Source organism: Mesoplodon bidens (genome assembly GCF_964165515.1).
Source record: "Mesoplodon bidens genome assembly, chromosome: 1".
Lineage (NCBI taxonomy): Eukaryota > Metazoa > Chordata > Mammalia > Artiodactyla > Ziphiidae > Mesoplodon > Mesoplodon bidens.
The window spans coordinates 61,990,678-62,014,162 of record NC_138176.1 but is presented as its reverse complement, the minus strand read 5'-3'; positions in this window follow the sequence as shown (position 1 = coordinate 62,014,162).

The window sequence follows — 23,485 nt, the reverse complement described above, 5'->3', positions numbered from 1 at the left end:
AAAATGCACAGCCGAACACTGAATGTTGAGTCTGAAGCATCTCACAAAGAGTGGGACAACCATGGTTCTTATTCTTGTCCCATTTCTGAGACTGTTTTGTTGTGTGCTCTCTGAGCCTCAGTTTCCTCAACCATTAAAAAAAATAAGGTAGGATAATAATACCTTCCCTTCTACGTTGGAGAGTTGTTGAGAGTGCAGATGAAAAGGACATCACCGTATGCTAACACATATATATGGAATCTAAAAAAAAAAAAAAAAAAGGTTCTGAAGAACCTAAGGGCAAGACAGGAATCAAGAAGCAGATGTAGAGAATGGACTGGAGGACACAGGGAGGGGGAAGGGTAAGCTGGGACGAAGTGAGAGAGTGGCAGGGACATATATACACTACCAAGTGTAAAATAGATAGCCAGTGGGAAGCAGCCACATAGCACAGGGAGATCAGCTCGGTGCTTTGTGACCACCTAGAGGGGTGGGATAGGGAGGGTGGGAGGGAGATGCAAGAGGGAAGAGATATGGGAACATATGTACATGTATAACTGATTCACTTTGTTATAAAGCAGAAACAAACACACACTACTGTAAAGCAATTATACTTCAATAAAGATGTTAAAAAAAAAAAGAAAAAAACGAAAAGGACATCAAAGGATGATTTAGAAACCTTACTAAGTTCATTGAGTTTCTTAAGAGCAATTTGTCTCAAAATGACAAAGTGTTTTCTAGGCATGAATTGTTTATCAGATCCTGGTAGTAAACTGTCACAATCCTTCTTTTGTTTTGTTCTGTTTGTCACCAAAGGCTATAACCACATGATGGCAATTTGTGTTTCTAGAAACTTAATCATACTGACTTATAATGCTGTCTAGTTATAAGGGCTGACTTAGAACAATTACATGCATTTATGTAAGATTTCTTAATAGTAAGAGTATTATAAATCAGAGATAAGTTGTTTCATTTGAAACAATTAGTCAGAAAGAAATTAGCGAACAGGCTACGACTTCTTAGATGTTGTTGCTTTGGTTGTTAAAATCATGAGCTAATGGTTTTAGCATAGATATTATGTGATATTATCACTAAAGCATAGATTGCAATCATTGTCATCAAAGAAATCCATGATGTAAAATAATTTATAAACTATGTGAGACTAAAAACTTTAACACTAAAATTGAAGTGGTATGAACACCTTTCACCACTAGAGGGAAGCAATCCACTGAAATAAATAAATTGTGCCCTTGGGGTGTTACTACTGGTTGGGCAGGGAGCCTTAAATGGTTCTTCCAACACAGATTCTAATATGCTAGATTACAATTTCAAATTCCAATGTTTTATATAACATTGCTGGCTGAGGATAATATGCATCCTTCCTCCAGGGGTGTTGCAGAACCCTAAAGAACAGAAAATGTTAGAACTTCAGAGGTCTTCTGCCTTACCAGGAATCTGTAAGTTTTCCTTTCTAGTCCTCTGGGGAACAGACAGTCCTAAAAATTAAAATACTTGGTTAACTGACAACTCACTAAGCATAAAATAGTACACAAGCAGGGCAACCCTGATAAGTAACTGGATCAATTTTTTAATCCATAAAAAATTCAGTCTTTTTTAAAGTTATTATCGCTATAATAATACATGGCAAGAAAATTTGGAAAACATAAAACTATGAGAAAGTAGATAAAGATTAAACTATTATTGATCTTTTTATCTATTTTCTTAAATGGTTACTTTCCTATGTGACTATATTAACTAAGACAGTACCTTAAATCTTTTTTAGAATAAGGAAAGGAGGATAATGGATGGATAAATAGAGAGAGATAGAGAGATAGATACACAAGAAACCATCTCAATAGTTTCCAAAGCTAGCTGATAGTCAAAATTACCTAGTGAGCTTTTAAAAACTAAATCAGAATTTATTGTTGGAAAGGGAAAAGAATAGGACAGTGGATCCCTGAGTGTGTGTGTGTGTGTGTGTGTGTGTGTGTGTGTGTGTGTGCGTGTGCATGTTTGTTCTGAGTTCCCCAGTTGATACTTTACAGTCCACATGTGGGTGATGCCATGGAAAATATAGAGTATCTGAATGGTTAAGAACTTAAATTTAATTAACCCAACTTGTGGAAACCAAATTGGAATTAAACTACTTTTCAAAAAAATCATTTTGCAATAAGAACAATTGTGAAAGGCATACAGCTGACACGTTGACAACTCTAATAATACATTTAAATCTATGATACTTTAAAGAAAAAAGTTTATTTGAAACTACTCAGCTACTCAGAACAGTTTGTCTCTGGAAGTGTATAAAGATGAACAAACTGTTGAACAAAGAAATGAGAGTTCTTATTCACTAAAGACCCTCACAGTAAAAACAAACAAACAAACAAAAATGCACCTTACAGCATCTCACAGGACTGTCACTTATATTACAAAGGAAGATTACTCTCCAAGAAGATAAAGTTCTGGGGTTACTGAAGGAAGATCTCAGACCTGATAGATATGAGAATAAGATAAAAGGATTAATCTTCTTTACTCTTAGCTCATGGAGGCAGAAGAATGCAAGGAAGTTCTTTTTTTAATTTTTTTTTAAATTTTTGGCTGTGTTGGGTCTTTGTTGCTGCACGCGGGCTTTCTCTAGTTTCAGTGAGCAGGGGCTACTCTTAGTTGCGGTGCACAGGCTTCTCATTGTGGTGGCTTCTCTTGTTGCAGAGCACGGGCTGTAGGTGCGCGGGCCTCAGTAGTTGTGGCTCGTGAGCTCTAGAGCACAGGCTCAGTAGTTGTGGCGCATGGGCTTAGCTGCTCCACGACATGTGGGATCTTCCCAGACCAGGGCTTGAACCCGTGTCCCTTGCATTGACAGGCCGATTCTTAACCACTGTGCCACCAGGGAAGTCCCTAGGAAGTTCTTTAAAAGGCATGTGGACACACGTTCAAGTATAGAGAACTTGGGATTTGGTTCTTATAAACAAACCATAGGACTGGATTCCCTGCTAAGGCTGAATGACAGCAGCCATGGAAGGGAGGCCAGTTGCCCAGGTGAGAGTCCTGGCAAAATAGATAATTAATACCAGAGTTGTCTGAAGCATAGAAAGCTCATTAAAAAAAAAAAATGGTTAGAGGACCTGAATAGACATTTTCCAAAGAAGACATACTGATGGTCAGCAGACACATGAACAGATGCTCAACATCACAAATCATCAGGCAAATACAAATCAAAACAACAAGATACCACCTCACACCTCTCAGAATGGCTATTATCAAAAGACAACAAATAACAAGTGTTGGTGAAGATGTGGAGAATAGGGAACCCTCGTGTACTGTTGGTGGGATTGTAAATTGGTACAGCCACTATGGAGGTTCCTCAAACAATTAAAAATAAAACTACCATAAGATCCAGAAATTCCACTTCAGAGTATTTTTCTTAAAAAAACAAAGACACCAATTCAAAAAGATATATGCACCCCTACGTTCATTGCAGCATTATTCACATTAGCCAAGATATGGAATTGACCCATATCTTGCCCACTGATGAATGAATAAAGAAGATGTATATATAAAGATATAGCTACATACATACATACATACATACATATATACATACAATGCAATAGTACTCAGTCATAACAAAGAATGAAATCTTGCCATTTGAGATAATATGGATGGAACCAGAGGGTCTTATGCTAAGTGAAATAAGTCAGACATAGAAAGAAAAATACTGTATGATTTCACTTATATGTGGAATCTAACAAACAAAATGCATGAATAGACATAAAACACAAACAGACTCATAGATACAGAGAACAAACTGATGGTTACCAGAGACAAGAGGTGGGGGGATGAGTGAAATAGGTGAGGGAGATTAAGAGGTACAAACTTCCAGTTATAAAATAAATGAATCATGAGAATGTAGTATACAGCATATGAAATATAGTCACTAATTAGGTAATATCTTTGTATGGTGACAGTTGGTAACTAGATTTATCATGTTGATCCTTTTGTGATGTATAAAGGTATCGAATCACTATGATGTATACTGAAACTAACATAATACTGTAAGTCAATTATACTTTAATCTTTTTTAAAAAATGGAAAATAAAGAGAAACAACTACTGTGGGATTCAGACACCACTGAGCCATTGAAGGCTTACGAGATGTTTAAGGGCAGTCATGGTCATTATCAACAGTTCAGGAGATGTGTGGGGGCAGACACGCCAGAATTCCAAATTTATGCTCCCAGAGAAAGAACTAGCTGGTTTAAAAGATTCACAGTTGAGACCTGGATCAGGTATGAAAGGGAGAGGATCTTTATCATTCATCAGCAGCCAACACAGCATTCATGTCAGGAGCTGCTGAGAGCAAAGTCCAGTGCTGCATTGCCCGTATGGAGTCTTCACCTCCTCCACCAGCAGTCCAGCTCAGAGATATCCAGGGACCAGAGAGTCTCAAAAAAGTCTTTCTGGAGGCCAGAAAGAAGACAGTGCTTCTTAAGCAATACTGCTATCAGTGTTGTCCATGGACCAGCATCATCAGCATCATCTAAGAACTTGTTAGAAATGCAGAATTTCAGGTGTCACTCAAGACACCTTGAATCCTATACTGCATGTTACAAGACACCCCCAGGCAGTGAATGTACTTGTAGTTAGGTCTCCTAGACCACCTAACCGGTAGTTAGATGAGTGAACGGTGAGTGAATGGCGAGTGAATGGCAACAAGAATGACCAAGACAGACTTGTTAGTTCATAAGGTTAGAAGGACCTTCAGCCTGGGGGCTCAGATGCAAGAGCAGAATTACCTGAATCTATACATTTATCACATACTCCCAACAGATAAGAAGAGTACCAGATCTTAAACAAAGTGCTTGAGATACAGAAACAGTCTTTTTTTTTTTTTTTGCAGTACACAGGCCTCTCACTGTGGTGGCCTCTCCCGTTGTGGAGCACAGGCTCCGGACACGCAGGCCCAGTGGCCATGGCTCACGGGCCCAGCCGCTCCACGGCATGTGGGATCCTCCCAGACTGGGGCACAAACCCGTGTCCCCTGCATCGGCAGGCAGACTCTCAACCACTGAGCCACCAGGGAAGCCCAACAGTCATATTTTTATTCATTTTTGGAATTGATAAAGATGAAATAAATCTATTTTTGAGTAATTCACTTCTCAGAGGCAAATTAAAATACTCTCTCAGCTCTAAGAACATCATGACTACAACATGTGCAGTGCTCACAGTGTTCTGGGCACTCTTCCACCCTCTTCACACAGCCCTTCTTCCTCGAATTTAATCCTTACATAGGTTCAACCAGTGTCCATTTTCACAGCTTGTATTTTGCTGTATCCTACTGGAGTTGTTGGGCATTCATATTCTAATTCTAGAAGCAGATTCTATGAGACTCAGTAATATACAGTTTGATAATTCTCAAATTTTAGACTCACTTAGAAAGCTTTTTTTTTTTTAATATTAACTTTCAATTGACAGTCTCAGAGACTCTGATTCCGAGGGTCTGGGATGAGACCTGGAAATCTGCATTTCTAACAGGTATCCCAGGTGAATTTTATGAACTTGAACCACAAGCACACTTGGAGAATCGTGGGTCTGGTTGTTAATGATCATTTCATAATCATACGCAGACCACCTCCCAAGGAGTTATGATGGGTTAATTAAAACAGCATCAGAGATGTGCTGGCTTTACAAGTGCTTCTGGTACCAATAAAATCCAGCTGAGCTAGGGCACAACTTAGAGAAAACTGCCTAGTGAACCACAGCCAAGGAAGCTGCTTCCCTGGCAGGAGGTGCCTTGAACTTGACTCTCTGCCACCCAGAGGGGAGAACAGTGATTCATAGGACAACCCATTTGGAAATGATAAAATTGAGGAAAGCATTTTATTTAAGACAGAGAAACATCTGTACAAATGTAAACTCATAACAAGGTAACGTTAGACCTGAAATGTAAGAGATTTTATATTCTCCAGTAATTATGTATGTATCTGTAAGAAAACTGTCCAAATATAATACTGGTAGAAGCAGTCACAGTTACTGGGTGAAGGAGAACACAGCCAAGCTCACTGCAGGTGCATGGTGGTTAAACCAGAATGCCTCTCAGTTACTATGGAAGGGTTGGGTGACATTTAATGCCATTACACCTCACTCGTGTGCACATGTATGCACACATGGCTGCTGTGTAATAAGAAAGGTGACGGCGCAACATGTCAGGGACATCAGTGATACTCACTCTGATAATGAAAGCACACTAAATACTAAATTCGCTGCATCAGGCTTCACCTTTCTTTGAAAACACAGAGGACACAGGATAATTGCTAACTTCAGTTGCACCCTTTTAATATGCAAAACTGTACTCAAAGTGTTTTATCTGTATTGGTTAATTTAATTCTCACAACAACTGTAGGAGGTGGGTATACTCTTATTCCCATTTACAGTGATGAAATGGAGGCAAAAAAGCATTGAATACTGTGTCCAAAGTCGCACCAGGAAGTAGTTATAGGCAGTTTTGTTACAGGGAAGAACAAAATCTCATTACATGTTGGATCTGTTTCTTTTACTTTAACCTTTTCTTCCCATTGCTTTTGTTCACTAAAAGGATACTGTCTATACATAATGGCCTGCCTCGGGGAACATTGCCCCTCTGCCTGAATGGTAAACCAAAGTGCCTTTGTTCAGGGAAGCATCCTGACCCTGTCCACCTGTGAATGGCTGCAAGAAAAGAAGAAATTAACACATCCCCTCCCTGAGGCTGGCCATTCCAGGAGATATTTGCAAGACTTATGGCCTTTTTACTTTACTTCTCCACCTCCTCCCCCTCCCTGTTCTATAAAAGAAACTGGCCTCCAAACCCCAATAAGATGGTTCTTTTGAGACACTAGTCTGCCATCTTCTTTGTCTGCTTGCTTTCCAAATAAAGTCTCTATGCCTTGCCTCAACACCTCCTCTCCCGATTTATTGGCCTGTCGTGCAGCAAGCAGAGCGAAGTTGGACTCAGTAACAGTCTAGCTCTATAGTCGAGTTTTCATTTTGCACTGTCTGTCTATAACTGGCTTATAATATTTATTTATTCTAGATACAAATCGTTTGCTGATTACATGGATAGCAAATGTGTTTTCCCGTAATATGGTTTGTCTTTTCTCTCTCTTAATGTCTTTCTGTTGAACAGGAGTTCTTAATTTTAATGTAATTGAATTCATCAACCATTTCCTTTATTGTTAGTGCTCTTTGTACTCTATTTAAGAAATCTTTGCCTACCTTCAAATTCATCAAAATAGTCTCCGATGTTATCTCCTAGGAGTTCTATTGCTTTACTTTTCACATTTACTTGTAAATGATTTTTGTGTTTGCAATGAGGTAAGGGTCAATACTCACTTGTTCCCATATGGATATCCAGCTTCATTTATTGAAATCAAAGGACTCTGTTTACTTAAAAGATTGCTCTTTCTCCATTTCTCCACTGTTCTACTTTTATAATAAATCAAGCATTCATCTAAGAATGTTAATTCATTTTTAAATATCCGCTTGGCATAATTAGTGCAACAACTAAATTATACTGGAATACTTTTTACATATTAGAAGATTTTACTAAAAATCTGATCATTATATTCTGATCCCACACATATTTAAATTTGGATGTATGCCTCTCGTGGAGAGGGTGAAATTCCATGTATTGCATGGAATACATGCAATGTTCCATTGTAGCTATATTCTATTCCAGAGCTTTCCAAATTGGTGTGAAGAGAAAATTGTTCTTTGGGGGTTGGTGTGGGGGAATTGAGAGGAAGGTTTAGAAATACATGTGGAGAGCAAAAAAAAATTCATTCTTCACCACATAAATTCATTTGTTCAAGCCACAGAGTATGACTGGTCTCTTTTCTACCCTAGGATTTTTCTAAATTTCTAATGTGCTAATAAGTAGGCTGTGACATTAAGAAACATTTCCCCACCTAGTGTGACCACAAAGCCCTTTGATGTCAAAACACTTCACTCTCAGCGTGGCCTTCATTCACTGTTTAATCAGAAGAGAAGCCGTTAAGTTCCTGCCATCAAACCCATAAAGCCACCAACATCCGACCTTGCTCCTTCTTCAGCAGGTAACTAGTGCACACCCTCCAGAGGAAGGAGCATCTCTTTACCTTGCTCCATGTTCACTTGCTTCCTCTGGACTTGGCTCTCTCCTCTGCATCCTTCCCCTTCCTGGGGGCTGGCTCCTCCCCAGAACACCCAAACAGGCTTTACATCGCCCCACCTTTAAAAAAAAAGACCATGAGGAATTTAAAATAGTACAGCTGGACTTCCCTGGTGGTGCAGTGGTTAAGAATCTGCCTGCCAATTCAGGGGACACAGGTTCAAGCCCTGGTCCGGGAAGATCCCACGTGCCGCGGAGCAACTAAGCCCATATACCACAACTACTGAGCCTGAGCTCTAGAGCTGGTGAGCCACAGCTACTGAAGCTTGCATGCCTAGACCCCATGCTCCACAACAAAAGAAGCCACCGCAATGAGAAGCCCACGCACCGCAACGAAGAGTAGCCCCCACTCGCAGCAACTAGAGAAAGCCCACGCTCAGCAACGAAGGCCCAACGCAGCCAAAAATAGATAAATTAATTAACTTAAAAAAAAAATAGTACAGCTTCTCTGGAAAATAGTTTGACATTTCTTTAAAAATGAAATATACATGTATCATAAAACCCAGTGATCATACTGCTGGGCATTTATTCCACAGAAATGAAACTTATGTTCACACAAAGACCCATACACAAATGTTCATAACAGCTTTATTTGAAACAGACAAAAACTGGAAACAATGAAAATATCTTTCAATGGGTGAATGGCTAAAAACTCCTGTGGTACATCCATACCATGGAGTACTATTCAGCAATAAAAAGGAATGAACTATTGATACACACAACAGGGTGGATCTCAAGAGCATAGGATGAATGAGAAAAAACAATCTCAAAAAGTTACATGCTAGGGCTTCCCTGGTGACGCAGTGGTTGAGAGTCCACCTGCCGATGCAGGGGACACGGGTTCATGCCCCGGTCTGGGAAGATCCCACATGCCGCGGAGCGGCTAGGCCTGTGAGCCATGGCCGCTGAGCCTGCGCGTCCGGAGCCTGTGCTCCTCAACGGGAGAGGCCACAGCAGTGAGAGGCCCATGTACCGCAAAAAAAAAAAAAGTTACATACTATATGATTCCATTTATATAACATTCTAGAAATGACAAAATTACACAGATGGAGAACAAAGTCATGGTTGTCAAGGGTTAAGGATGGAGGAGGGATGGCATGAGGGAGATATTTGTGGTGCTGGAATAGTTTTGTATCTTGATTGCAGTAGTGGTTACACAAACCTGCACATGTGATAAAGTAGCATAGACTTATATGCACATGTTATACCAATGTCATCTCCCTGGTTTTGATATTGTACTGTAGTTACGTAGCTGTAGAAGTAACCATTGGCAAAACTGGGTGAAGGGTAAATGGAACCTCTCTGTACTTTCTTTCCAACTTTCCGTGTAATTTTTTCAAAAGAAAAAATATCAGTGTACACTAAACAGATAAAAACATATAAATTTCCCTAGATCCCACGTTCCCCTCCAAGTACAACAATATCTTTCTCCACTTCTTTGCAGCCAAACTTATTGAAAATATTTACTTTTTTTTTTTTGCCGCACCACGTGGCACGTGGAACTTCCCAGACCAGATGTTGCATCTGTGCTCCCTGCAGTGGAAGCATGGAGTTTTAACCACTGGACCACCAGGGAAGTCCTGAAAATATTTTCTTTAACTTATATTCTCCATGTCTACCTTTTTCTGCACCATTGCTCGATTCACTAATTTATTCATCAAATATTTGTTAAGTGCCTATTATGCTGTATGCACTGTTCTAGGTTCTTGGGACATATGAGTGAAAAAGATCTCTTCCTTCATGTAGCTTACATTTGAGGGAAGGTGGGGAGACAGACAATAAATAAAGTAAGTAAGTAAAAGAGAAAGTATGTTCAATAGTGATAAATGCTTTCAAGACAAAGTTGGAAAGAGGGATAGCACTTGAGTGGAAATAAATGTGATTTAAATAGAGTGTCAGGTAATGCCTCACTGGAAGGTAACATTTGAGCAAAGACCTGAAGGAAACAAGGGATTGAGTTTGAAAGAAGGCTGGGAGCATTATTCCTGGTAGAGCAAACAGCCAATGCAAAGGCCTTGTGGTGGGAGCCATCCTGGCTTTTGCAAAAAGAGCAAGGAGGCAAGTCTGATAGGGGAGGGAGAGTCGAAGAAGATGAGGCCCAGGAGATAACTGGTTGGAAGTGGAGAGACCAGATCACTTGTCCAACACTGTAGTCTGAAAGGTGAGAGATTATGAAGACCTTGGTGAGTTTTGAACAGATCAATGTGATCTAACCTACACTTTTACAGGATCTGCTGAGGATGGAAGAGACCTTTGAAACTGCTCTGGCCAGGGTAAATAATCACCTCTACTTTGCATGATCCACTGGATTCTTCCCGGTCCTTATTCTTGCTGAGTGACCTTTCAGCAGCATCTGACCACATTGACTACTCTTGTCATCTAATCAGTATGTTTACATGGGCAATTTCATTCTTTCCCCTGGTTTCATTTCAGCTATATGCTACTGTTTGCAAAATCAGTATCTTTAGCCAGGATGTCTCAACTGAGCTCCAGACCCACACATCTAGCTGCCTACTGCATATTTCCACTTGGATGTCTCAAAGTCCTTCAAACTCATCTTGTGTAAAATGGAATTGTTTTCTCTACTGCCTCTTTCCTTAACCCCCACCAGGACTGCTTCTCCTCCTGGGTCCTCAGTCTCAGTTAAAAGAAGGATATCCACCTTGTTGCTTAAGCTAGAAATCCAGGAGTCATCTTTGAAACTTCACTTCTCTCACTCTGCAAATCCAGTCCATTGCTAAGTCATCTTGATTCTACTTGAAGGTAATTCTCCACTTCTCTCCTTTGCTTTAGCCACCACATAGTACAAGCCACCATCAACATTCCCCAAGGTACAACAAAAGTCTTTAACCACTGGACCCTGCTTACCTGTCCAGCTCCATCATTCCCTCACTGTTTACACTGCAGCCACACTGACCTTCTTTCTGTTCCTTGAAATTCACATACTCTTGTCTTTCTGCAAGCCCCTCACACTCATTCTCAACACCTATATCAGTCCTGCTCATTGTACAGGTCTCAGCTTCAGTGTTCATTTCTCTGGGAGAACTCTCCTGACTCAATAATCAGGGAAGAGTCTCCTACTCTCTGCTTGTAATGCTCCTTTATTTCCCCAGTCACAGCCCTCACTCATCACACAACCTTGGTGTTGCCTTGCTGAGTTGTTTTCCTCACTGCATGATGTGCTGAGTGAAGGCAGAGATTGTGTCTCTTATTTATCTTGTATCCCCAGAGCTCAGCTCATTACCTGTCATATTGTGAGCCCTCAAAATATTTATGAAGTGAATGGAAGAAATGAATAGGTAGAACCTGGGGCTCATATAACTCAGATCACTCTTGCCTGTCTTGTTCACTGTTATATCCCCAGCACCTACAGCAGGGCCTGACACAAAGTAGACATTCAATAAATATTTGCTGAACAAGTGAATCATTACACATAGTGAAATTCCATTCCAGTGGTCTGAGGAGTAATAAACTATTCAGTCTGTGATACAGTTACATTGAGAGCCATCCTCTTAATTCTTAATTGACAGAGCAATCATGAGATGAAATTACATAGAAATGAAGAAAATATAATCTGAGACCTGAAATAATATATCAATAGATCTTTACATATTATATTCATCCTCCCCCACATAAATACATCTTCTCCAACTTAGCAGAAGACTGGATTTTCTCTCGAAAGGGGTTGAGTCAGAGATGCTCCAGATTTTGGGGTCCCAAGTCCAACTGGGGGAAGGAGACACCTAAATAAAAATAGATAAACTAAGTCAAAATCTATGGACTGAATTATATGAGTCAAGACATTCCTTCTGACTTGCTTCCAAAATACTAGCAGTCAGGCTCTTGAAGGACAGAGAAGCAACTGAAGGATCCTTTCTTTCTTTTTTTAATTTTTAATTTTATTTATTTTTGGCTGCATTGGGTCTTTGTTGCTGAGTGCAGTCTTCCTCTAGTTGCGGGGCACAGGGGCTACTCTTCATTGCGGTGCGCAGGCTTCTCATGAGGTGGATTCTCTTGTTGTAGAGCACGGGCTCTAGAGCGCAGGCTCAGTAGTTGTGGCGCATGGACCTGGTTGCTCTGCGGCATGTGGGATCCTCCCAGACCAGGGCTTGAACCCGTGTCCCCTGCATTGGCAGGTGGATTCTTAACCACTGTGCCACCAGGAAGTTCCAAAGGATCCTTTTTGAGGAAAAAGGATCCAAGAGGAAAAGCTTACAGATTTTGACATTTGGGGATGTCACAATGAAATGACAGGGTGCTACCTAATCACCCTAAGGTGATGGCTACGAATTGCCAAGGTCTTCTCATGAAGTTCCACTTAGACTTTCAGGGTTCCCCTTTTAAATATTATTAGACAGCCAAAGATCACCAGGCATTTGAGGAAATCCACCAACATTAAAGTCAAAGACCAAAACAAACAAAGAAGGAATAGGGACTCAGAGGAAACAGAGACAATTCAGAGAGCAGAAGAAACTTCAGAGAACGTGTAATTAATATTTATAGAAAATAATAGTAAATATTGCATCAATGAGAAAAGAAAGAGCTCTTGGATATTTAAAATCAAATATTAAAATATTTGATAGCAGAAATAAGAAATTCATAGAACGAAAAGGCAGGAGATAGGAAAAAAGATCAGTGTTAAAAAATCTATGTTAAGCATACGTTCAGGCTCTATCTGCTCATAGTAGATTCTTAATATATAGTAGCTATTATAATCTCATTCAGAAAATAAATTTGTCAGTGATCTTTGAACATGAGATTCCTTCCAATTGGAATGTGTCTTGTAGGACTATTTTATTAAAACATAGAATTCACATATATGATTTTAGAACACTAAACTTAGATTTTTACATGACAATGAATTTACCCAACATACATAATACACAGTGCAGCTGCATTGATTTCAACATTAACAACCCAGTATATAAGCTCTCAGCCCTAACTGCTTCTTTGGGTCTTCATTTTTCTTGTGAAGGCTCCTATGCACATGTAAAAATGACTAAATAAAATTTGTATGCTTTCCTCCTGTTAGTTTGTCATTTAGCTTAATTTTTAGGTCTAGCCAGAGACCCTAAAAAGGTAGAGGGGAAATTTTATCTTCTCTACAGTGTTAAAGAGCACCGCCAGGGCTCCCCTGGTGGCGCAGTGGTTAAGAATCTGCCTGCCAATGCAGGGGACATGGGTTCGATCCTTGGTCCGGGAAGATCCCACGTGTTGTGGAGCAACTAAGCCCGTGTGCCACAACTACTGAGTCTGTGCTCTACAGACCGCGAGCCACAACTACTGAGCCCGTGTGCCACAACTACTGAAGACCACATGCCTAGAGCCCGTGCACCGTAACAAGAGAAGCCACCGCAATGAGAAGCCCGAACACTGCAACGAAGTATAGCCAAAGGGAACTTGATCTAAGGATGGGCATCAAGAAAGAATGCCTTTTGGGACTTCCCTGGTGGTCCACTGGTTAAGTCTCCACACTTCCACTGCAGGGGGCGTGGGTTCGATCCCCAGTCAGGAAACTAAGATCCCAAATGCCACGCTGCCAAAAAATAAAAAACAAAAAAAGAATGTCTTTGGGAAATGAACTTTGAGCTGGGACCTGAGGGGTAGCAATTACTATGTGGGCAGACATTGCTTGTTGCCCACAACATCCAGGCTCCCTTTCTTTGTTAGTTTTAGAACTCAGATCTTATCCTGGGTATCAACCCTCCTTACAGATAGGGATGGACAATAGAATTAAGCAAAACGATGAGTGGAGCTTCCAAAGCATTCTTCAAAGGGGATGACTCAGCTGGAAGGGAGGGTGGTTTGACCTTTGTCTTTACCCTTCTTCCTCTTATCTGGAAGGTAGAGGTGATGGCTGACATTTCAGTAGCCAGATGACCTCAAGGATGAAAGCTCTGCACTAAACATTGGGAAAGGGAATCTTGTACATGCATTGTTTCAACCCAAGCTTGACCACGTAAGAATGGGCCTTGGGCTTGGAACACTTCCTAACCTAGAGATAAAGAACCCACATGGGCCTGTGGTGGACTTATCACCTTCTGTGGAAATATTTTTCTGTCTCAGGCTCAGTGTGTATTCCTTTGTTTTACTGGAGCATGTGTGTCAACGGTCCTCAGGAATGTCACCAGCTTTCAGAATTTCAGACTCTACTGAAATTCTGAGTCTGGAATTCTGACTCCACTCCCACATCTGTTCATCAAAAAGATGAAAGGGAGAAAACAAGCCACAAACTGGAAGGGGGATATTTACAACAAATTTAACTGGCAAAGAATAGTGCCCAATATATATAAAGAACTATAAACCAATTTTAAGAGACAAACTACCAAATGATAAATGGGTAAAGGCACTAGCATTTCACAGAAGAGGAAATGGAAATTGTGAATAAATCTATGTAAAGATGCTCACCTCATTTGAAATTAAAATTACAATGAGATACTACTTCACATGTATCCAATTAGATTGGCAAAAAAATCTAGCAAAATCAAGGATGAGAAGAATGTGGTAAAATTAGGACTCTTATACACTGCTGGCAAAAGGAAAACAATTTGATATTGTCTCACAAATTTAAGCATTTATACCCTACCTTCCAGCAATTCAACTCCTACTTTTCTTTCTAAAGGAATTTTTGAATTCGTTATTCAGGAGACATGCTTAAAATTTTTTTCACAGCACCATTGTTTGTAATAGATGCTAGAAGCAAGCCAAATGTCAACTGATGGGAGGATGATAAATATATTCTGGTAGTCACATGCTAATTACATATTAAGGAAATTGATCCAACTGTAATACATAGAGCAATATGGATGAATCTTAGAAATACAATATTAAGGGAATAACATCACAGAAAGCTATATCTAGTATAAATACCCTTTAATAAAGCTCAGAAACAAGATGAGGAAGAAGTGCAACAATAACTTCAATGGAGTTGGATATTTCTAGTCTGAGGTTAAGTATTGGGTTCACAGGTGTCTGATTTATTGCTATGCTTTATAGGTAGCATATACATTGTAATTACTCTTCTGATGTATGAAATGATGCATTTAAAATAATTTCTAACCATAAAAAAACCCCACAACTATTTGTGCCTCTGGCCTCTTTCAGCTACCTTCCTGTTTGTCTCCTTTGTGTGGCTGTTAAACGTCTCATTTAGAAGTACTGGTGGTGGACATCTCTCGTGTTTACTGGTTTCCCAGCACCTCTTACCCACTCCTCTTCTGTTTAGGGAATGACCCACCTTGGGAACCCCTCTCCCTCAGGAGCAGCCCAATGCCTGGCTCTCCCAGCATGGGGGCCGGCACATACCCAGCTCTGCCAGTCAGTCAGCGGCACCCTCAGCAGATTCCAATTCAGAGGCGAGAACCCTGAGGAAGGAGGCTCCCGTGGCATCAGAGTTGCTGGTGGTTTGGAAGCAGAGGCACCTGAAGTTCGGAGGTAGCCGTGGCTGCAAGATGGGATTCATGGTGCAGGGGTGCCAGGAGTATCAACCATGATGGTGGGGCCTGAGTGGGGAAGATGGGGCAGTTGTCTCGTCAGATCAGGCCTGTGGCAGGTCTAGGGCATTGTTTCTGGAAGCTCTGCCCCTCGGGTCTTTTCTTCAGCCCTCAAGCCTCCCTTTCAATAAACTCCTCTGCTGAATCAGCCAGGGTTGCTTCTGTTGCCTGCATGGAGCCACCATCAGTGCTATTTTTCTCCTGTAGCTCCTTTCTGATAGATCTCACTCCCGATATTTTATGTTCCATAAACCAACATGTTCTTGGCACTAGGAATACAAAAAATAAACTTAGATAGGTAGATAGATGACAAATAAATAGTGGATGGATAGATAAATAGATAAACAGATGTAGATAGATAGATAGATAGATAGATAGAGTTCACACTATCAAGGAGTGCAAAGTCTTGTCAGGAAGGGGGTATTAAACACCAGTGGTTGGTTATCACAACATCCATTCCCATCCCCCACCCCTCTTCTCTGCTTCTGCTATAGAAAGTGGGAAAGATCCAGCAATTACACTTCTGGGTATATATCAGGAGGGAATGAAATCATTGTGTTGAAGAGATACCTCCATATTCATTGCAGCATTATTTATAATAGCCAAGGCACGGAAACAACCTAAGTGTCCATCATCAGATAAATGGATAAAGAAGATGTGAATTTTATGTATATATAAATATGTATATATAAATGTGTGTATATATATATATATATATATATATATATATATATATATATTCAGTCATAAGAAAGAAGGAATCCTGACATTTGCAAGAACATGGATGGACTTTGAAGGCTTATGCTAAGTGAAATAAGTCAGAGAACAACAAATAATGTATGATCTCATATGTCTTAAAAAAAAAAAACCCACTAAACTCATAGAAAAAGAGATCAGATTTGTGGTTACCAGAGTAGGGGATGAAGGGTGGGGGAATTGGATGAAGATCATCGAAAGGTACAATACAAACTTCCATTTATAAGACTTGGGGATGTAATGCACAAAGTGACTATAGTTAACACTGTATGTTAACTGTATGGTATATTTGAAAGTTGCTAAGAGAATAAATCCTAAAAGTTCGTATCAGAAGGATAAAACCTTTTTTTTTCTTTTTCTTTTTTTGTATCTCTACAAGATGATGGATGTTAACTAAATTTATTGTGGTAATTATTTCACAATACATGTAAGTCAATTTATTATTTGGTATACCTTAAACTTATATAGTGCTGTATGTCATTTATATCTCAATAAAACTGAAAGAAAAAATAAAGAAGCTGGGAAAAATAAATACTTCCCATCTCTTGCATCTTGGAGTAGCCATGTGACACAGTACTGGCCAATGACAAGTAAGTGGAAGTCCACTTTGGGGGCTCCTGGGAAAGTTTTTGCTCTTCAGACAAAAGACAGATGTGGCTGGTGCCACTCTTCCGGCTTCCTGTTGCCCTGAGTGTGGATACAATGCCTGAACCCACATGCAACCATGAACATAAGCCAAGCAAAGAGCAAGAACAGCAGCGGCATCAGTAAGCAGCTAAACTAACACCTGGAAAAATCTCTCTCTGGTCTTATTGTTAGATGAGAAAAACAAACTGCTATTTGTTTATGCCACTGTTAGTCAAATATTCTGCTGCTTGCAGCTGAAAGCATTCCTAATTTAAACAGAGCAAAATTGCAAACAAGGAGTGGTAAGTGTTGTCACAAGTCTCTTTCTTGACAAATACAATGGAATATCCTCTATTTATTGTACTAGCTAGCTTGAAACCAGGGTCAGGGAATTAAATACATGTCTTGAGCAAAACTTTTTGATGTTATCTGTGTGTATTAGTTAGAATTCAAGGTCAGCTGCTCTAACAAAGGTCAAAATAACAGTGGCCTAAAGAAAGTCACAGTCAGGATGTTAATAGTCCAGAAATGATTCACTGGCCTCATGCTGTTGGTGACCCAGCTTCCTCATGTCTTATGGGTTAAAATAATGCTGCTCTGCCTCCTACCATTGTGGCTGCATTCCAGTGAGAGAGACGGGAAGGGGGAGAAGTAGGTTCACCATTCCATTTTATAGAGATCTTAAGGCTTTTTTTCTCAAAGAGCTACTCTTTTGGTTTTCCTCCTGCCCCACTGGTTGATACATTTCATTCTCTGTGCTGGTTCTTTTTTTGTTCCAACATCTTTGTGTTGGAGGAAGCTGCAGCTTAGTCTTTGGCCCTTTACTTTTTTTTTCTTAGCTGCATTCTTTCTTTTCATGGACCCATGGCTTTTGGTACCATCTTCATACCAATGACTCCCAAATTTATACCTCCAGCCCAGAACTTTCTCCTGAACTCCAGACTCATAGATCACGCTACTTCCTCCACCTCTCCACTTGGAGGTCTAATGGATGTCTCACACCCCTGACCACTCTCTGCAAATCTGCTCCACCCACAGTCTTCCTAGCTGATGGCATCCTAGTTCCCATCCTTGCTGATGGCAACTTCCTTACAGCTGTTCAGGCCAAAACTTAGAGTCATCTTTGACTCTTCTTTCTCTCACATCCAACCACCCAACCTCCAGTCCGTGAAAAAGTTCTAATGGCCCTCTAAAAATACACCCAGAGTCTGACAACATCTCAACACCTCCACTTAGCACCCTAGTCTGAGCCACTGTCAACTCTTCCCTACATTATTGTAATAGCCTAACTGGTCTCACTGTTTCCACCTTGCTCCCTACAGACTGTTCTTAACCCAGAGACCAGAGTAATACTTTTTGAGTTAGGCCATTGTTCCACTCTGCTCAAATCCTCCCAGGGCTACCACTGCACTCAGAATAAAAGCCCTTAATTTGGCCCGTGGGTCCCACATGGTCAGCCCTCACTGTCCCCATCCATCCATGAGCTCATCTGCTCTCCCTCTCACTCACTCCACTCCTGCCACACTGGCTTCCTCGCATGCTCCAGCCTCAGAGCCTTTGCAATGGCTGTTCTCTAGGCCAGGAAATCTTTTTCCCCTGATATCCACAGAGCTCACCCCCTCACTCAGTTCCTTCAAGGCTGCGCTCAGGTAATTTTCTCAATGAGACCTACTTGACCACCCTATGGAACAGTAAAACACATCCGCTCCCTCACTGCTCTCAAGCCCCTTACCCTGCCCCACCTTTGCTTTTTTCTATACCACTTATCTTCTAACATATTATATAATTTAGCTATTCATTACATTTATTCTTTGACGCCTCCCACTAGAATATAAGCTCCACAGAAGAAAGGATCGTTATCTCTTTTATACACTGATGGATTCCCAAATGCCTAGAACATTGGCTGGTACTTAGTGGACGCTCTACAATTATTTTTAAATGAATGCAGGCATGAAGAAGGGCCATGCTTTGGAAGTTACACATTCACATTTCACTTCCACTCCCTCCCATTAGCTGGAAGCTAGTCACACAACCACCCTACCAGCAAAAGAAACTGGAAAATATAGTTTTATTTGGATGGTGATATGCCTGACTAAAGCTGTCAATACTAGAGAAAAAGGGGGAGAACAATCCTGGGGGACAAGTCACAGACTCTACCATGGTGTGGAGGTTACCTCTATCTTCAGTGACTGCGAGTGATGAACCTTCTTCAGTTATGATTTTGGGGAAAAAAAGTATAAAATGATTTCAAGCAAGTTAAGATGTTATTTTATGGTTAATACGTGTGGCAACTCCCTTAATTTGAACATAGCAAGAGATAAACAGTTTTTATCACTAGAAACTGTTCCTTCCTTCCCTCTCAAGTGTTGATATTTTAAACAAATCAGCTAGAAGCAGTGTTGAATTATTAGTCTGCCCAGGGTGACCCTGGAAGTGCTGAATAACTGTTACTCATGAATGTTGATAAGATTAATATCTTCTTGCCTCTCCCTAACCACTCCCTACTTTTCCTCTTTCTAGGGTTTTTGCATCTCCTGACAGAGGGCGTCTTCCACAGGCTCTGTCCTTTCCCTTTGCTTGTTTTGTTCTGTGATGGCTCCTTTAGGGAAATCGCCAGACTCCTGCTGCTCAGCTCACCCCGGGAGCATCTGCATCATCATCTGAAGCTTCCACTGGACTTTTTTCCATCTGTTTTCCCCTCCAGTGTCCCACTGTTACTTGAGAGTCAGCATTTATAATTAAACTCCCCATCACCTTCACAGCTTCTTCCTTCCTAAGCAAGTGGGAAGTGTTAGGGCCCTAAACAGGCTAGGGGTGTATGTTTTGCCAGTTTCATAGGCTGTATCTAGCTGATTCTGTGGTCCAGTTCCCAAATGGAGTCATCTGGCAAGTTCCATCAAAAACTCATGCCTCCATCTCTTCAATAAGTGACGCTGGGAAAACTGGACAGCTACATATAAAAGAATGAAATTAGAATACTCTCTAACACCATACACAAAAATAAACTCAAAATGGATTAAAGACCTAAATGTAAGACCAGACACTATAAAACTCTTAGAGGAAAACACAGGAAGAACACTCTTTGACATAAATCACAGCAAGATCTTTTTTGACCCACCTCCTAGAGTAATGGAAATAAAAACAAAAATAAACAAATGGGACCTAATGAAACTTAAAAGCTTTTGCATAACAAAGGAAACTATAAACATATGAAAAGACAACTCTCAGAATGGGAGAAAATATTTGCAAACAAATCAAAGGACAAAGGATTAATCTCCAAAATATATAAACAGCTCATGCAGCTCAATATTAAAAAAACAACCCAATCCCAAAATGGGCAGAAGACCTAAATAGACATTTCTCCAAAGAAGACATACAGACGGCCAAGATGCACATGAAAAGCTGCTCAACATCACTAATTATTAGAGAAATGCAAATCAAAACTACAATGAGGTATCACCTCACACCAGTCAGAATGGGCATCATCAGAAAATCTACAGACAACAAATGCTGGAGAGGGTGTGGAGAAAAGAGAACCCTCTTGTCCTGTTGGTGGGAATGTAATTGATACAGCCACTATGGAGAACAGTGTGGAGGTTCCTTAAAAAACTAAAAATGGAATTACCATATGACCCAGCAATCCCACTACTGGGCATATACCCTGAGGAAACCATAATTCAAAAAGAGTCATGTACCAAAATGTTCACTGCAGCTCTATTTACAATAGCCAGGACATGGAAGCAACCTAAATGCCCATCGACAGACGAATGGATAAAGAAGATGTGGTACATATATACAATGGAATGTTACTCAGCCACAGAAAGGAAGGAAACTGGGTCATTTGTAGAGACGTGGATGGACCTAGAGACTGTCATACGAGTGAAGTAAGTCAGAAAGAGGAAAACAAATATCGTATATTAATGCATATATGTGGAATCTAGAAATATGGTACAGATGAACTGGTTTGCTAGGCAGAAATAGAGACACAGATGCAGAGAACAAACGTATGGACACCAAAGCAGGAAAGCAGGGTGGTGGCGGGGGGCGGTGATGGTGGTGGGATGAATTGGGAGATTGGGATTGACATGTATACACTAATATGTATAAAATAGATAACTAATAAGAACCTGTTGTATAAAAAAATATATAAATAAGGAAAAAACAAACAAACAAGCAAAAACTCACGTCTCCAGCCAGCTTACCTGCTATTAAAAGATAATTTTCCAAAAAAGTTAAAATCAAGACTCATACAGATATAAAAATGAACACATGTTAAAGATTTTCTTTAGCTCATGGAGGAAACAATTGTTATAACTGGTTCAAAAGAGAATTCTGAGAACTGATACATTTATAGATCAGGAATATTGAAATGAATGTGAAAATGGAGACAAGACTGGTCCCCCCTCCCCGCCACACACACACACACACACACACACACACACACACACGTGCACGTGCTCTTCTACTAGACAGGATATAATCTACATATCTACAGACAACACTTGTGTTGCGATGTACAACAATTTACAGAGTTGTGAAAGAATTTCGTAGAATCTGAATCAGTTTACCCACAGGAGTCATCTCAAAGCTCTCTGGACAGTACATGGTTTTCCACCAAACCACAACTCTCCCTATACTGCTTGGTCTTTCTTCATCCTTGACTCCAACCTCTATCAGCTGTACTAAAACATAGATTTTACTTCTCCCAGCTTCTACAAAAAACATTGTTGAGTCCACGTTGACTCCCATATCAATAATAAACTCTTCTAGCCTTTCAAAATCCTCTTTAATCCAGCATCACTGTCTTTTATAACCTTTTAATCCAGGCAAGCCTGATCCCTACACCGTAAACCAAGCCAACGGCCTCCCACACACTCCTCTATATCCTGATGTCTTCCTCAACCATCTATATCCTTTTCATTCTACTGGCTCCTTTCAAGCTTTTCCTGTTTTTTTTGTGTTGTTTTTTTTTTTTGCGGTACGCGGGTCTCTTACTGTTGTGGCCTCTCCCGTTGCGGAGCACAGGCTCCAGATGCACAGGCTCAGCGGCCATGGCTCACGGGCCCAGCCGCTCCGCGGCATGTGGGATCTTCCCGGACCGGGGCACGAACCCGTGTCCCCTGCATCGGCAGGCGGACTCTCAACCACTGCGCCACCAGGGAAGCCCAAGCTTTTTCTGTTTTTGTATTTATTATTTGAAGGCCACAATCGGGAACTATTCTGTTTTTTAATTAACCCTGCCGCATCCAGTAGACCCTGATCATGCATTCATTCAAATATTTTATGAACACCTCGTATATGTGGCAGTCACAGTCTAAACTCTAGATCTAGGCACTGGGAGCTCAGAGATGAAAGCCGTGGCTCCCAAGATGCCTAGGGGAAACAGGGAGAATACAGGGGATCAGCACTTTGAGACAGGCTGCTTTGGGAGCAAAGGGAGGGCACATAACCCAGATGTGGAATGTCAGTGAAGGTTTCCTGGAGGACATGGCACCAAAGTCTCGGTCAAGCAAAGAAGGGGACAGAAGGAACTGAATCATATGCACTTATAACTGTATGAAACAGTGTCTATTTTAATCTCTTTACAGTCATGATATATCTTACCTCTACTAGATAATAAAGTCTTTGAGGCCAGGAACCCTTTTAAATTCTGTTGCACCCCATGGTTTCTAACAGAAAAACATACTAAACACTTTGTAAACTCAGGGTTTGTTGGATGGCTAAATCTTGCATCCCAAAGTGGTCAAAAATATTGTTCAGTAGGACAAAAGTTACTTGGGGGCTTTGACATTTATTTCTCCCTTATTCTATTAGGCATGTGAAAATTAAATGGTGTGGTCCTTGAAGCAAAGAGAAAAGTAAATGAGGCTATGGCAGGAAGCAAATTCTCCCTGGCAGGAGCAGCAAATAAATAAAATGAAGGGAACAGAATTTGCTAAAAGGAGATAGTCTCAAATGTAACCTATGGCTCTGCAGCACTCTCACCTCCGAAGCTCACACAGCCCTCCTCCTCGTCACTCACACAGAAGGTTGGGGGACACGTTTTAGCAAATTTCTGGTTATGGAAACTGCAGCATGAGTTCGTTGGAACGAGAAAACAGCTATAACGTGAATACAAAATTTCTCTTAAATGAACATAGGTGAAGTTTGTTGAGTTTATGATGCAATTCCTCTTCAACTATCTAAAGGAAGTCAAAGAGGACCTACCACCCCCAACTTGCCCAACCTTCAAGAATGGACAGTCAAATCTCTGCTGCGTCCAGCCCTTGCTCGGTGAAATAGACATTCTCTCCTTCCCGCGACTGAGACCAGGACTTGACTCACTTCAGTTGGGGGACCCCGCCTACCCCGCGCCCCTAGCTAAAATCAAAGATCCAGCTAAAATTGGGTTCAGACACTGGTGTAACATTAAGGACGGCTTTCGTATCCCTCTTTGTACTTCATCG